The sequence below is a fragment of the Phyllostomus discolor genome, chromosome 10, assembly GCF_004126475.2.
Source record: "Phyllostomus discolor isolate MPI-MPIP mPhyDis1 chromosome 10, mPhyDis1.pri.v3, whole genome shotgun sequence".
In the NCBI taxonomy this organism is placed as follows: Eukaryota; Metazoa; Chordata; class Mammalia; order Chiroptera; family Phyllostomidae; genus Phyllostomus; species Phyllostomus discolor.
This window is the reverse complement of record NC_040912.2, coordinates 21,902,419-21,920,961: the sequence shown is the minus strand read 5'-3', so window position 1 is coordinate 21,920,961 and position 18,543 is coordinate 21,902,419.

The following is an 18,543-nucleotide window of genomic DNA, read 5'->3' as shown; positions in this document are numbered from 1 at the left end:
GCAGCCTCTCACAACACCACCAGTCGCTACACTGGTACAGATGGGTTCCTAAAGCACTCACCTAACAAGAGAAGCCTGTACTATAAAGGGCCCACCCTCCAGAAGACAATTCTAGTTTTTTGGAGGGGTCCCCTCTAGTATAAATACATGTATGTGTACATATATATGACTGCAGTCATCCACTTCTTTAGGAACATGTGCATTTGGTTGGCTATCTACTGAATTGTGTATAGCCAAGACATTTCTTTATATCTAGGAAGAATTTTGGAGGTAAGTGAACGGAAATCATCCACTTGCAGGGATAACTTGGAACCATGTGGAAAATCAACAAGGTAGCCATGGCAAGGTTCTTCCTGTGTTTGCCGACAAGCAAGAGGCAGTGCCATATGCTTTCATGTATGTTATCCCAGGAGGGCAGTGCCATGTGCTCACACATATGTCACCCTTCTTGGCCTTCTCTATGGCAGTGTCCCGAGGGGTATGCTGAAAGGGAAAAGAGAAAGCAGCCACAACATGAGTATTAGGGTGTGGTGTGTTATTTGCGTTGACAGATTTTATTAGACCATCACTTCAGTTGGCGAGCACCCAGAACAGCTGCTTTCCCCCAGGAGAAAAGGTCTTTGTGATACTACAAAATCTCCCCAATAAGCAAGACAGTGGAGCGAAGGTGATATGCCCTTTGGGAGTGGACTTTTCGTCCTTTGAAAGGCCTGAGGAGAAGGCAGGAATTATATGTAAGACTTAACAGTCACAGAATTTTGTTCTCACTCTCCTTCCTTTGCCATTAAGTTCTTATAAAATAGATGAACATCTATTTACATTTAACTGAAATCTTTCATATTTAGAAGAATAGCAATTTAAAAAATCTGTTGCTGAAAGTGTGTTTCATTATAATTTAGCAATTAAATATCTATGTTGTTTAAATATCAAAGTCGATTTCTGACTTCTCAGGCCTATATCAAGGTTGTACACATGTTATAGTTTGGGCCATTTTTATGTTCTATATCCCAGGAAGTGGAAAGCATTTCGCAAACTCATAGAAAGTGACTCACCATGATTCACAGGCTCTGAGGAGCCTGCTGAAAAGTCACATGGTTTAATTCATCTTGAAAGCAGACATCAGGAATAAATGAAAAGCATATTGTAGAGCAAATCTCCAAGTGTGTGGTCTCTTTGCTTTATTTTCTTGATAAAATCTATAAATGCATTAATTGATCTATATTTAACACTACATTTGGCTCTTTCAAAAATTAATTCACTCAAGTATACTTAAAGGATTAATAAAATTCTGTTTAAACTTATATTTGCCAATCAGTGTACATGGAAATAAATGCCAAAGTTTCATAAATCCATTTCTAACAATTGCAACTAATGAAATATAATCACTTAGTTCATTTTTCAATGCTTTCCTTTATATTCCTGCTTCCATCTAAAAAACATAAGATTAAAAGAGTAATAAACTTAATAGTTATGATCAATAATTGAATCACAAGAGAAAGTTTGAATCTCGAAATGAATTACTTTTGCTATTTTTAGGCAAAAATTATCATTGGAAACTCTGAAGCAATTATCTGGATTTTTACTAGAAAAAAAATATGCAGTACTATCCCCTATTTTACATGTATAAGCTAAAACTCTCAGGGAGGTTTTTGTTTTGTTTTGTTTTTAACTATTCCACGTAGCTAGGAGGCAGGCAGTACCAAGATATAGACCCAGGTCCCTTTGACTCCAAAACAGATTCATTTCCCCCCTACACTACATTGTATATTGTAGGTAAATGGATTGATGCTTTTCCTTTTGTTCTCTGACATAGACACAGGGACAGTTCTGAATTGCATCTGAGAAGTCTCCTGTGAAGGTCCTGAGATATTAAGCTCCAGCTATTCATCCAACTTAATAATCAATTCTTGTATTTTTGCCTCCTTTCCTGTTTCACTTCTATTCTTCTTCACTCCTGTTACTGATGAGTAGTTCTCAAATACAGTACCTTCAAGGAAGCTTTAGTCTCATCCTCTGCTACCCTAAGGTATATCTTCTCTTTCCTCTCTCACTCCTCAATTTCCTTCCAGTGCCTCACAAGTTATTGCTTTCCACATCAACTACTGGCACGTGAATGTTCGTCTCAGAGTCTGTTTTGGGGAAAGAGTAAATAAAATAAGTACATTTATTTTTATAGAAATGTTCTTCCATTTTTCTCTTTCTCCAATTCACTCCCCAAGCAACTGCCTCTAATTTATTGGCATCTTTCCCTTGATGGGAGCTCAGGGTCCTTATGATCTGTATTCCCTGTCTATGAAAACCTTCCCTCATAAAAGGATATATTGGTCTGATTTTCTCTGGAGAGTAAATTACTAATAGAAAGTGTCTAATGCTTCTTTGTGGCAGCTGTACTTTGGCATGGGGGCTAGATACTTTTAATACTAAAGGTAGAAGCTTTTTCAAGGCTGGTGATAAGAGCAGGAGTTTGTCTAAAATCCTAACTATAAATGTCTAACCTTCTTGCAAAACTCTATGAAGTAATGTAAAATAATATACATTCAGATAGCTTTCATCACCATATATACACCTACCTTTTTTGAAAAGTAGGTGTATATATATATATAATTCAGAAAAGTTCATATACTCAAAACTTTATAAAATATGTATTTTTTTCTGTAGCCTGAAGGGCATATTTTCTCAGCCAACATGGTAATTTTGTCCTGAGTGGTTACAATTTTCACTAGGTAAATTTAGTTATTTTATGATATATGACCAACTATCTACCATAACACTATTTTTTTAAAGAACAATAAAAAGTGCTAGGAAAGGAAAGGCAACTCAGGTGGACAAAAAACAGACTTCCTATCATACTCAATATGATTGCATAGCAATAAGGAAAATGTCATTGCATCTCATATGAAAAAGCTCAGATGGCCAGTCCAATGCCCGTTTTGTACGCTGTGTCACGACTCAAACACTGAGTGGTAAACATGGCATCCATCTCACTATTGGCAAGAGAATGAAAATGTGACAGAAGCTGTTACATCACACAGCCTGGAATGTTTTCTCTCTGTAATCTGACTTGCTCAGATATTACTGTGACAGAGTAAACAAAGTCAGTCCAGACAAATATCATCAGAGCATCCTGTTCCTAAAATACCTAGCAGAGTTTAGTAAGTAAAAACAACACTTTGAGAGGTTCTGTCCATTGAAAGTCTAAAGGCTTTGACAATTTCTCATTAATTTCTAAGTGGTCTCTTAATAAACCAAATGAAAATCAATTTTCTAAGTTAGACTTTGCTCTCAGAGCTTGAGGCACTATGACACAGATGCTTAGAAACCAAGTTCAAAAGAGGAAAAGAGGATATAAAATACCTGGAAGATCAAGAGACTCAAATGCTTAAAGTAAATCACACTCAAATGTTATGGCAAATATAAGTTTTTCTAAAATTAAACTGAAACATGGCAAATTTCAGAATATCTCCTGCATCCTTGCTCTGACTCTGACAAAGAGAGATCAGAGGGCTAACCATAGTCTTTGAATAGTTGTTCCAGCTTCTATTCTCAAAATCAAGAGTAGAAATCAGTGTAAAAACTGAATTTATGAGCTTGATTTCAAGCATTACTTATTTCAAAAGAAAATTCTACTCAAAGAACTTCAAAACGTACATCCGCACAAAAACGTGCACACAAAGGTACCTTGCAGCTTTATTCATGATTGCCAAAATGTGGAAGCAACTAAGATGCCCTTCTGTAAACGAATGGATAAACACACTGATATACCTTCAAACAATGGAATGCTAAAAAGAAATGAGCCATCAAGCCATGAAAATACATGAAGGAAACCTAAATGCATATTACTAAGTGAAAGAAGTCAATCTGAAAAGGCTAAACTGTAATTTTCCAACTATAAGACATTTTAGAAAAAGCAAAACTATGGCAACATAAAAAGATCAGTGGTTGCCATGGAAGGAGAGGCAGGGACTATTAGGCAGAATACAGAGGATTTTCAGAGCAGTGAAACAACTCTGATATTTGTATGGTGAATATATGTCATTATGTATAGACTATACAACACCAGGTAAACTATTTTAGTTGATTGTGATGTATCAATGTAGATTCATTCTTGATTAAAAAAAATGTGCTGTTCTGGCGAGTGATTTGATAATGGAGAATCTACATATGTTTTGGGATAGGTGGTCTATTGGAAATCTCTGTACCTCCCTCTCAATTTTGTCGTAAACCTCAAAATGCCCTAAAAATAATCTTTAAAATTTTTAAAAACTATTTGAATATGCAGAATTAGAGTTTAAGGAATATATTACCCTATCATCTGCATAATGAAATGTTATTTAGGCATTAAAACAATAATGAAGATTTATGTTTGCTGGCCTAAAAAATATGCTCTCTTAGTAGAATAAAGGAAAAAAAGTCAACTTACACAAAAACCATGTATTACACAACCCCACTTGTATTTAAAATATATGTGTGTTAGGAGAAATATATACATGGTATTTCTATTTGATATGGTTACAGGTGGTTTTCAACATTTTTTAATAATATTATGCTTTTCTGTGTTAGCTGGATTTTTATAATGGCATATTAAAATGATATGCTTTTTATTATAGGTATAATTGAAAAATAAACCTATTTTCATTTTTAATATAATTTAAAAAATTAGTAATTCATGAGGGAAAAAACAGCTCCAGTTTTAGAACACTTGGAATCCTTTTCTTTCTTTCTATACAAATTTTCTTTTCTTTCTGATTCTCAAGACAAAAATCAACTAATCAATATATAAAGTCACTGGGCTGCTATGAATAGTTGTCATGATTACCTGAGTTCACTGTGCAACCATTCCTGTGGTCTAAAAAGAGGCTGATCCTTTATTTATCCCAACAAATGTCCTTGAGAAGGATGCTGATTAGCCCAGTTTGGTTTATACCACCTTCTCTGGATGCATCGATTGTAGCCAGAGGCAACTGTAGTATCCAAGAAACAATGCTGCTATGACCCAAACACTTTAGGAGAAGCAGGTCATTTTCAGAGAAAAAATAATAGTCAATTAGATTGTTGTTCAAGGTAGCTAATAACAGCTCTATTCTTGGCCTTATATTTTTCTCAGTGGGGAACAAGAGTTGAACACAGTCTCTGTTTTACACAAGCTTATAATCCTGTTAGGGAGAGAGCAACATTAATATGATCAGAATTGACATCTAAATGATTACATTTTTATAAAGAGTTCTAAAAATAAACTTATACAATTACCTGGTACTTTACTATGTGTAGAATCTTCATTAAAGTATTGAAATGGCAGGTCACAGTGTTTCCTTTATCAAAAGCATTCAAAGAAATACAGAAAGATTTTTCAAAGTATACTTTCTGATTTTAATGTGGACTGCATAAAAAAAATTGTCTGTCTAATGAAATGGAAGGGTTCTGATATTTGGAGCTACATAGTTGTAGTAATGTGAAGAGGGATTTAGTTTGAATATCATATAAAGTAAAATATGTCAAGACTGACTTATTGATAGTATAACCATATGTTAATCAATTTCTTAGCCAGTGAAACAAAAATTTAATAATACTATACATTGTTTAATGTTTTCTCTGGTTTTGAGTTGATAAACATTAGCCTTTAATACATGTGTAATAAAAACTCCTGTAGGTTACTTTGCAAATAACTTAAGCTCTAGTACAGCTTGTGATATGTCATGTTAAGAAGAAAAAAAAGTATCTGAAATTGATTTCTATAATTCTGTCTTAAATCTGAGCTATCATCTTAGAGCCAGACTCCCAAACCCCCTGGGCTGGGGGTGGGTCCCAGTCCATGGCCTGTTAGGAATCAGCTGCCCAGCAGGAGGCGAGCTGCAGAATTGTGAGTGAAGCTTCTTTTGAAATACTGCCTAAGCTCCACTTCCTGTCTAACAGCACCCCGCCCCACAATTTTCTACATTGTCTTCCATGAAACTGGTCCCTGGTGCCAAAAAGTTGGGGGAACTCTGTCTTAGTGGATAAAAGTGTATAAAGTAGCTTAGGGAAAAACTTATCCAGGTTTTCCATGTACAGAACTGGTTTTGTTTTACAACAATAAATTGTATATCAGTATCAACACACAAAGAAAAAGGCATCACCCTTTTATCATAGTAGACTGGTAATACCTTGACAGTGGGTCTTCTTTTCCTGTTAACCCCAGTGTCTGGCACAGCAACTGTTCAGTATGGGTTGAAGAAATGCTTGGTGAGTTTTTAGTAAAGTGGTGCACATATACTCAATGAATATCAAGGGTTTCAATGAATGATTTGGTGAAATACTACCTTTAGTGTTACCCATTGCTTCCAAACTTAACTCCTTTTTTAGGATTAAGATATCAAAAGGTGATAGCAGATATTACACACAAAAATAATGCTATTGTATTTGCTCATTGCCTTTCCTTAGTAAAATTATAGGCCTGTAGATCAGAAATTAATACTGCAGAAATAAAAAGTTTTAAAGAAACTAAAAAGACATTGGTTAGGAGTGTTCAGAGATCCTCAGATGCATGGAGAAACATTATACATAGCTGGTGAATTGGATTATAAAGAAACATTCAAAATATGATGTATATACTTTATAAAATTTGTAGACATTTTAATATATTAGCTAGATACTAGATATTAGCATGATACTAGATTAAATAGTGTTGATGCATTCAAAATCGGTGAAGTATTTTAGGAAAGAGCAGGTCATTTCATTGGTCACCTATTCTACCATATTTCTTTAATTGTGTTTTGTAAGATTTTCTTCCATAAAGTTGAAGCTCTATTTTTAATAATAAAAATTTCCCAGGCAAATTAATAAGAAACATAAACCTATCTCTAGCAATCAATTTCAAATTGATTTTCTTTCACTTTAGTTCTAGCTTTTTCCCCATTGTCAGTAGATTGATACTAGATCAACCAATGAATTGATTATTCATATCAATTAAATATGAAAATTTAATTGTGATTTTAATGAAAATAAACCAATGCTTTGTGAAGCATATCAAGATATATACCCTACTTCCATTGAATGGAAACTGAAGCATCAAGAAATTAACCCCCTGATTCAATCACACAGATCTTTCTGTTCCCAAAAAGGTAGCAATCATTTAAAATTGGTAGAGTTGAGAAAATAGGCAAATGCATTTTTAAGGGCCTGAGATTCCAGTAATGACCTAGTAATGATCTAATGAGATTCCAGTGATGAAATATGTTGAGGATGTCAGTAAAATTCTCAGGTGCAATTTCTAGCTGGCGACACAGGAAAGAGCAAAGTAAACAGTCATTTTTGTAATTCCATCTGTTGCTAAATCTTCTTCTATTTCCCTCCCACAAAAGGCCTAAATATCTGGTTTTCAGAATTCTTTGTTCCCATTCTAATCCAAGCCAAGACAATCTTTTAGTTTAAATATTTAAATAGACTGTCATCAAAATGAATCTTTGGAACAACCTCTCAAAGCAATTTTTAGTGTCATTGTCAAAAGCCTCAAATAATGTACGATGAGAATATGTTACACTACTCTCTTCTTTCATAAGGCAAAGTTTAGGCCCATGAAATTTGGTAGAAGGAGTGATACCAACTGACCCCAGTTTTTCCTGAGCACTTGCTGCCTCTGGTAGTTCTGGTGATAACATCCAATACCATCAGCATAGGTAGGGGGTGAGAAACAGTCTCAGGCACTGGCCTCTCTGGGTAAGAAGCATGGCTCCTTCACTTACTAGATGTGTAAAGTTGGACACATTTCTTAGCCTCTCAGTTACTCAGTTTCTTTATAGGGGTTATATTATTATTTCCTACATAGAGCCTATTCTATTTAATAAATTAATCCACATGAAGGATTTGAAACAGTACCAGTTGTATAGTAAGTACTACATAACTAAATGTTCAATAAAATAATTAAAATGTTATTTCTTCCCCCAGTTATTAATAGTTCTTTTCACTGGAATTTCTATAAAAGAGCTTTAAAATTCTTTGGTCACATGACCCTGAAATACATTCAGTAACAGGTTACTCCTCCAACATTCCATTCTCTGTAAAAGGGAAAAGTATGTGCCCTTCTGAAGTTTGACATGGCTTCAGAATCTTCCCTTCCTGCATCATTTCAGCATTTCATGCAACTTCACATCGTATTATGTCAGAAAACTCAAGAAGAAGGCCAGTGACTTTCACCTTGTTCTACCTTTCTGTTGATAACCTCTTTACAGACACAGTATATTATTTAGTAAGTGAGCAAATGGGAACTGGCAGATGAACTCACCCTATGAAAAAGAGAGCGAACTTGTTCTCTGTCATTCCCAACGTATGAGAGTTGGTCTGTCGCCTTGTTAGAAAGTGTGTCTTTCTTTACTCTTTCTGCATAACCTGAGAGAATGTATTTATTCATTTATCTAGCATCTTTATTTTTAAAGTCATGTTAATAGCACTACTGAAGAAAAATTTTAGAAATTAAAATCCCATTTTTCAAGAATAACCTGAAGTTTCAAAGTCAAGTAATCTCACTTAACCACACACAAACATACATACCTTCCTATGGACACAAAAAGGGTAGTGTGAATACATTCAAAACTATTGTTATCATTATTTCATATGAATGAGCACCCACCACCATCCCCACTGCTCTTAGTAATTCTTATTGGTTACTTAGCCTTGCAACATATCTGCCAAATAGTTATTTGCAGTCCTGTTTTACAGATGAGGACCCTGTGTCTCAAGGTCTAACAAACGTTAGTGATTCAAGCCTGGATTTGTAATTCTCTCAAGTTCATCATACTATCCTAGGAAGTCTTGCTTTCATCTTATGATATAAAAACTGATGAAATAATAAAATTCAAAGTAATAAAGAAAAATCAGAGTGCTGGTATGCAGCAGCCCTGAAGAAGGAAAAAAGATCAAAGCTTTGTTTCCTGTAATATGAATAATTAATAAGACAAACCATGAAGAATATTTACCATGGTTCCTGGTAAATGGTAAACAGAACATAAGTGTAAGATATTACTATAATGTCTTCTAATTTCATTCTTTAAAGCAGTTCTACCTAGGTATATTCTACACATATAAAATTTTCCCATTTCAAGTGCATGATCTTAGTAACTTTACTGAGTGTTTGCAACCATCTTCACAATCCATTCACTTTGAACATTCTTATCTGAAGGCTTTTTATTCACATTCAAAATCTGCAAAATGGAAGAATAGGATGGTTGCCAACATTAAATGTCATTTAATGTGGAGTAGTGTGTATATATGTGTATACATAGTTATCTCAATAGATAGATAACATACATAAATATTACCAAGAACTTAGAATTAGGTAGTTTAGTCTTATACTACCATATCTGAGTTGAGTTTGTGCAGTAATAGTTTACTCAATGATTTACAAATTCAATTTTCTCTATTCCATGTAATTATAAATTGAGTTTTCACTAAGATGTATTTAAAATTGTGTGTGTGTGTGTGTGTGTGTGTGTGTGTCTGTATGGAACAACAACCAACATTTCTTTCCATAACGAATTATATATTTTATACAGGAGAAGTTTGTGTTGTTTCCATTGCAGAAGATTCTGAAAATGTTGTTATTCCATCTTGTTTGCCACTCTGCTTTACTATTAAAAATCAAAAAACATAATTCTGGGAAGTAGGCATGAAAAATTAGGTGATATGTTTGTAATTTAACAAACACTTAAGACATATAGTCATTATTATATATTATATACTTATATACATTGTTTTACATGTAACATATAGTCATTATATGGAAAATTAAGCCAGTAGGACTGGAAAAATATCTACTCAGGACACAAAATGTACAAAAACATCTTTAAAATACAATTGTTTGCTCAGTTTTTCAAGGATAATAATTCTATTTTATGAGACATGATTGCTTTTTGATACTATTATGACTGCTTTATTGGTACAAGAACATTGAAAAAAGTACATTTAGTGCCTTGTTTCCAAAAAAATAACACAAAATATAAGTCCTGAAAAATACAAAATAAAATAAAACAAGTGGAGGATCACACACACCACTCCCTCCTCCACTAGATCCCATTAGAGTTCAATTTCACTGTCTGTTTAAAGCTTTCTTTAAATTTTTGTATCTTCTGTTTCAAATTCTGCTGATGCTGTGGTCTCTCACCAGTTATGTTTAAAATTATCTTCCTCCAACAAGGATTCTAATTATAACTTTGAGTTTGTTAAGTAAATACCAATTATACATTAAGGGAAAAATTCTGGTCTTAAATTTAAACTAAGAATTTATTCTTTAATGAAACCTAAACATCTAACATTTATTACCAAAAATCTTTACAATTGTAGTTCATACACAAACATGATATAGCTGTCCAGAATATTAAAAATGTAGTTAACTATGATTTGAACTGGACATTAAATGCTACCAAAATAATATTCCCTGAGCAACTTTCTGTTCTACATTGAGCTTCTCAATACTAAAATGCAAAAGCTACTGGGATTTACTTATAGAGACCTAAATATCTTAAGCGTCAAAACTTTAATTTAAAAGTATTTTCCCTTGTCATGTTTTAAGAGTCTTTTAGAAAGGATGAGATATGAATCCCATAGAAAAAAAAGGATAGAGAGCTTTCACCAAGTAAATTTGAACTCATCCTTGGAAATCCTAGACAACTATAGTGAGTGGGAACCTGGTAATATAAATACCTTGAAATCTGAGCAAATAAGGTTGAAGTATTTACCTGCTGATAATAGCCTCCTAATAAGACATATATGCAATAAGACACTTTTTTCACTTGCATACATAAAAGTTTCAGATAGAATAAGACAGTTTCTCTTCTCACAAAACTTATAGCTTAAAAAAAAGAAAATGAGACCCTAGAGAAGTGAAGACATATATCCACACAGAAATGTGTATACTAATTTCATAAGTTGCACCATTCGTAATAGCCAGCTCTAGGGAAATATACTCAAGTGTCCATCAACTGATGAATGGATAAACACAATAGAGTGTCCATAAAATGAAATAATATTGAGAGTTCCGGGCAAGATGGAGGCAGAGATGGAAATGCTTCACTTCCTTGCACAACCAAAAGAAGGACAAAAACATTTAGTGCCTTATTTCTAATAAATAACACAAAATATGTCCTAAAAAATACAAAATATAATAACAAGTGGAGAATCATACCACACCTTCCTCCACTAGACCCCATTAAAGGTCAATTTCACTGTTTGTTTAAAGCTTTCTTTGAGTTTTCATATGCTCTGTTTCAAATTTCTGCTGATGCTATGGTCTCAAAAAACAACCAGAACTTCCAGGAACTCAAACTACATGGAACTCTGACAACCAAAGAGATCAAGAAGCATTCATCCAGACCTGTAGGAGGGGTAGAAATAGGCAGACAGGACCTATGGCAAGGTGGCAGACCTCGCAGGTGAGATGGGGGCTGGTGCATGGGGTGCTCCCACATTCTTACTTGGAGAAGCTGAAAGGAACAATTAGGGAGTGAGACAGGCCACAGAACCCATGGTGCCAGCACAGGGAAATAAAGACTCAAAACCTCTGGCTGTAAAATCCTGTGGGGATTGGGAGGGTGGGAGAAACTCCCAGTCTCACAGGAGAGTCCATTGGAGAGGCCCATGGGTTCCTAGAATATACACAAACTCACTGGCCTGAGAATACATGTAAGGGTACAATCCACTTGTGGGAAGCAAGGGAAGTGACTGAAAGTTGGGCAAGAGCTGAGCAAGCAGCATTGCTCCCTCTCTGACTCCTCCCCACAGATAGCACCACAGCACAGGGAAGTGGGTTGCCTACCCTGGTGAATACCTAAGGCTCTGCCCCTTACAATGTAACAGGCATGCTGAGACAAAGAAATATGGCCCAAATGAAAGAACAGATCAAAACTCCAGAAAAAGAACTAAGTGACAAAGAGATAGCCAAACTGTCAGAAGCAGAGTTCAAAACACTGGTAATTAGGATGTTCACAGGAATGACTGAGTTTGGCTGCAAAATGAAGGAAGAAATGAGGGCAATACAAAGTGAAATAAAGGGAACATATAGGGTACCAACAGTGAAGGGAGGGAAATGGAGACTCAAATCAATGACTTGGAACAGAAGGGAGAAATAAACATCCAACCAGACAGAATGAAAAAATAAGAATTGTTTTTTAAATGAGCAGAGGCTTAGGAACCTCCAGAACAACTTTAAATGCTCCAACATACAAATCACTGGGTTGCCAGAAGAAGAAGAGGAAGAACAAAACTGAAAACTTATTTAACCAAATAATGAGGGAAAATTTCACCAATCTAGCAAAGGAAATAGACTTCCAGGAAGTCCAGGAGGCCCAGAGAGTCCCAAAGAAATTGGACCCAAGAGGAAATACACCAAGGCACATCATAATTAAGTTACCCAAGATTGAAGATGAGGAGAGCATCATAAAAGCAGAAAGAGGAAAGGAGAGAGTTACCTACAAAGGAGTTCCCATAAAACTACCAGCTGATTTCTCAAAAGAAACCTTACAGGTAAGAAAGGGCTGGAAAGAAGTATTCAAAGTTACAAAAGGCAAGGACTTATATTCAAAATTACTCTATCCAGCGGAGCTATCATTAGAATGGAAGAGTGGATAAAGTGCTTCCCAAATAAGGTCAAATTAAAGGATGTCATCATCACAAAGCCCTTATTAAATGAAAGGCACTTATCTAAGAAAAAGAAGATCAAAAACTATGAACAGTAAAATGACAACACACTCAAAACTATCAACAACTGAACCTAAAAAACAAAAACAATAACTAAGCAAACAAATAGAAGGAACAGGATCACAGAAATGGATATCACAAGGAGGGTTATTAGTGGGAGGAGGAGAATGAGGGGAAAAGGTACAGGGAATAAGAAGCATGACTGGTAGGCACAAAATGACAGGGGAGGTTAAGAATAGTGTAGGAAATGGGGAAACCAAATAACATTTGTACAATCCTAAGTGAGGGAGAATGCTGGAGGGTGGGGGCCACAGGGTGAAGGGGCATAAAAGGGAGAAAAAATGGGACAACTGTAATAGCATAATCAATAAAATATGAAAAAGAAAACAAAAATTTTTTAAAAAGAAATTATTCAGTTATAAAAAGAAATAAAGTACTGATACATGCAACAATACAGATGAGCCTTGAAAACATTATGTGAAAAAAGCCAGCTACTGATGACTATGTATTATATTATTAATTCATATGAATGTTCAAGATAGGGAAATCTATAGATACATAAATTAGGTTGCTTACAGCTAGTGGATAGAGTATAGGAAAAGAAATGATAATTAAAGGGTATGGGGTTACTTTTTAAGGTAATAAGACACAAATTGGTCATGGTGACAATTGTAAATATGTTAAAAATTATTTAATTCTACACTTTAAATAGGTGAACTGCATGGTATGTAAATAATATCTGAGTAAAGCTATCACAACATAAGAGAATGTGAAGAAGGTACACAATAATACTTTTTTAAATTTAGTTCTAGTATGGTTTAATTTTTACATAATAACGTTCTTATCCAGGTTTGCTGTATAGTAATGACCTGAAACATTAAATGTAGTTCAAGAGTATGTGCACCTGCAAGACTGTTTAATTTAGCTGTACTTGCTGATGTTTTCAAGAGGTCTAGTATTTTGAATTATTAGTTAAATATATCATTTCCATTTTATAGTTCTCTGTTTTTGGACTAGAAACCATTGAAAAATGCCAGTAGATGTTGAATTACATCAGAATGTCCTAAAATGCTTTTCCATAAGTAAATATTATTTGTCAACATGTGCTCCATTCTATGTAATAAATTATCAGAATCTAATACTCTGAACAGTTCTACCACACCATACTATATAAAGCTTGAAGGCCAGCAGGGATTTTTTTTTAATTTTGTGTAATTTTAAACATTACATAAATAGCTCTCTTGCAGCTCCCCTGCTGTGTCTCAGATTGTTGCCAGGGCTTTTTTGTAGTATGTTATCACTAGAGCAACATCCTTCTATAAATATTGCACCTTTGGTCCTAATGTCACCCAAAATAGCAACGTGGTCTAAAGAATACAGAAGAAGCAAAGTAAAGAAAGAAGCTAAGTTAATTTTTCTTTAATTTCTAGTCATTAAAATTTCCATATCATCATGCCTTCCCATTTATCTGCATTCCTTCTCAGTGTGAAAGTCTCTCTCGGGTTTCAGGATTTTTATTCAAGGCCAAAAGAATTTTTCTTAGAAAATTAAGCCCAGTGTGGATAACTGATATGTCATTTGAAATCAAAGCCATTGAACTTTGTTGAGTACTTGGTAAAAAACCTACTAACCAAGTCTCAGCTGCTTGCATCTCAATGACCCACTCCACAAAGCAATTTCTTCACTGTACAAATTTTAAGGATATAAACCAAGAACACTTTAGATATAGTCTGAATCTTGACATGAATGCTAAAGAGGATAGAATAAACATAGTTTGCTTTCCTTTTTATTTTAATCTGAAATTTTAATTCTGTATGTATTATAAGGAAAATTTAGTCCACATGTAACTAATTGTCAATCATATTTTATTCATCACAGTGTATTTTGAAAGAGCTACTTGAGGCGCTGATTCAAATAGCTTTTGAAATAGACTTTGGAAATTGTTTTTTTAATGAGCTATTAAAATATTGTTCTTGAAAAAAAGGGAAAGTCATTATTCTGAGCCCAAAGTCACACAAAAAAACCTCAAGTTCAACTTGAAATGCTCAATAATTCCTACATTTAATAAAACCAATTTGAGTTCCCATTCTAATGGTCTACCTCTTTAGAACATCCCTAAGCACATGGGGCCATGTTAACTGATAACTTTTGTACGACAAGAAGAAAGTGTTTTGTGGTGACTACAAACTGACTTTTAATCTCTGGATAATAACCTACTGATTGTCATAGCTTAATTAGTCAGCTACATAGGCCAAAAATATTTCTCTGAAGGTCCCATGGAGTCCCTAATAACTCATTTTTTGTAGCCTCAAACAATTCATTAGCAAAGTTAACCAGAAATGCAAGAAAACTTATTCTCAGATGACACCATCACTTACTGATAACATTAGACTAAATTCTAGGAGCAACTGTATGCTTAATTGACACTCCATCACCACCATCCTCCTATATACCTTATGCATAAAACTATAGAATATAGATAATTTTTAAAATTCAGAAAATGAAGACACAGTAGGCAGGGGAAAGATGGGGGAAGTGTTGAAAATAAGTCTGAGGTTTAAAAATGCCTCAACTGTAGGTATAAAAAAAATCTAGAACTGTGAGTTGCATATATATTACACACAGAAGAAAATTTTAGAATTGATAATAACTTACACATAAATAGTAAGGAAGGATGTTTCTTGGTTATAGATATAACTGTCATCTCTGAAGGGTCTAGTCTAGCTCATAAAAGCAGCTAACCCAGTTTCCTGTGTTTGCTCATACCACACCCTGCTTTCTTGCTCAAGGACAATTTCACATATGTCTTTAAGGCTCTTAAATCCCATGACACTGAGTTAGGTGTTTGATTTATTTTTCCCTTACTTTTGGGCCCTTATTGTTTTTTATAACTTATCTTCTACTATTTACTAATGTTAGCTAGCTGGACCCCACATCTCTGAATATTTCTTAGTCCCTCTGCATTTCCTCACTCCATGGGACCCACCTTGCACAAGCGCCTTGACCAGTCTGTTATATGGGAGAGAATGAATATGATTTCCAAACTGCCATGACTTTTCCATGACAGCATCAAAAATTTAATTCAATAGCCACCTTCAGTTTCTGGAACACTGAAGTTGGAATGTCCAAAATATGGGGAAAAGAGTAATGCTGTTGACATTAGGTGTGCTTCCTTCCATTCTTTTTGAAGAGCCACACTTCAGAAAAATAAAATTCGTATTTAGGAAATCTTACCTTCCAGTTATTGTCCATAGATATGAAAGTGCTTAAAACTGCAAAATATGAGTTATAGAAATTAAAGAGACATTTTGAATGGGACTGTTCTGTTCTCTATTTTATAAGGGGCTGTCACATTCAAAATAACTGAGCAAGTAGAGCAATGAATCTGCATCAGATTTTGCGTTAAGCTTGAATGTTCTTCTGTGGAAACTATTCAAGATGATTCAAAAGGCTTTGAGGGACAATGCAATGAGTGCAAAGCAAATAAAAGTGTGGCACAAACACTTCAAAGATGGGTGAGAATCTGTTGAAGGTGACCCACATTCTGGAAGACCTGCAACAAGCAGAACACCTGAGAATGTTGAATGGGTACGCACTGCAATCCACAAAGATTGGCTACTGACATGCAAGAACTAGAAGGTGATCTGGAGATTCTAAGAACTATTGTGTCTGAGCTTTTGACGCAGGATCTTGGCATGGAATGTGTCATGGCAAAATGTGTTCCTTGGCTTCTGCTACCAGAACAAAGAACACTGGGCTACAGTTGCTAATGATTCTGAGAGAACTGTGTGAGGGCCCAACGTGCCTCCTTTGAAGGGGACTGAGGCATCATTGCCCTATGTATGATGTTTCATGTATCTTGTATCTTCTTCAATAAATGTCTCTATTTTTCATAGTAAATAGCTGGATACTTTCTGGACAGGGCTTGTAGGCAATAGCGTGCTAGCCGAAGTTCCCCAAAAAACTGAATCTGAGGCAAAAGTGCCATGCTAACATTTTACTGGGAAGCTGCAATCTCAGGAACATAAGGATGGAGGAAAGGGACAATAAGGTAAAGCAACATAAAGCAGTAAGGTGGCGTGGAAAAGCTGTTTCTCAGGACATTCTGTTAGGGAGGGAATAGGGCAGTATTGATTCAAGATACATGCCCATTACTGGTTTCTCATTGGTCAAAGTCATCACAAGGCTGTTAACCACGCCTCCCCCAACACACATACGCACACTTCACTGTGTTAACTAGCCTCTTTCGACTACCAAATCAACATGCCCTAAGAGCATCAGTGCTATCTTCTTTGCCTTCTTTACTGTGAGTTATGACTCAGGGTTTCAGGCAGTTTCAGGGAGAGCCAACAAATGGCCATGAGCAAATAACACTATTAGCCTACCTGAAGCCTGCAGTTTGATGCAACAGAAAAGCATCGAGGCTAAAGAAAGGCACTCTGAGGTCACAACCTAGGTCCCTGGAGCTGCTGCACCAGGCCCCACAGCCTGAGCACACAGAATACTGCAATGTATCACCTCCATGGAGTTGGTGATGCAGCATGACCTTCTCTAGCAAAGATCAATACCTCCTCTCTACGGACTGCAAAAAGGTGACTTACCCCAGCTAACCTTCCTAGAAGGCCATAAGTAGAATTACCAGAAAAACATGGGAATAAAAAAATCTATGTGGTGTTTGGGGAAAGACTTTAGAAATAAAATACAAGGAAAATATTTACAGACATTATTTTTAAAACCACCTTCAAGCCCTGGCTGGCATAGCTCAGTGGATTGAGTGTGGGCTGTGAACCCAAGTGTCGCAGGTTTGATTCCCAGTCAGGGTACATGCCTGGGTTGCTGGCCATGACCCCCAGCAACTGCACATTGATGTTTCTCTATCTCCCTCCCTTCCCTCTCTAAAAATAAATAAATAAATAAATAAAATCTTAAAAAAAAATCTTCAAATAAGAAAAAAAATAATCCCATTGGCTGTCCTACCAAATTACCCGTGGACTAGCTACCCTCCACAGTCATGCAGCATTCCCAATCTTCTTTTCCTCAATTGCCCTTTTGCCTTGACACTCTCTGCTTTTTATTGTATTATATTTACTAACTATAGTGTTTATTATTTCCTGCCTGCCCCACTATACTATAAATTCCACGAGGGTAAGGTACTTTGTCTCTTTTGGTCACTGAACAGTTTGAGAAATTGGAATAGTCCCTTTAACATAGCAAACATTTGATAAGCATTTATTAATGAATAGGTTAATTAATGGAGAGAAGAACATTATATGAAAATCAGATATTTTCTTCTGAAGGTAGAAGAAACCCCTCCCTAGGATGCTTATGTAAAATGGGAATTCATTTGCTTACAGGCTGAAAACTCTAGAAAAGGCCTGGCTTCCTGTGTGGCTTAGAAGGACTTGAAAAGCAGCCATGGGGCTCTGTTTCTATCAGTGGTTTAATTTCGCCCTTCCTCCATGTGTCATGGCCCTGCGAGGGGTACAGTGGCCCCCACAGCTTCCCAGATCCATCTCCACTGTGAAAGGGAAAATGCCTATTTCATGATGCTCAAAAGCCCCAGGATGACCTGTGATTGAGCTCCATCCAGAGTCTTGGGGCCAGGACAGTGCAGTGGGTAGACTGGCAGAGCCCTTAGCCAAATGCCCCTTATGCCAGGCAGAGGGCAGCATCATCAAATGCACTAGGTAAGCGTAGTGTACTGGAGACTTGTAGATTCCAAATGCTTTAAATAAAGTAATGATTAGAATGTACTATAGGAAAGGCCTTCCTAGTTAAAACAAACTACTTGAGAGATTGGGCAGGAATACCATAGAGACTGGCATGCAAACAGGGAGCTTCAGCCAGCCCCAGCCTCTCCTACCCTGATGTCTCACATTG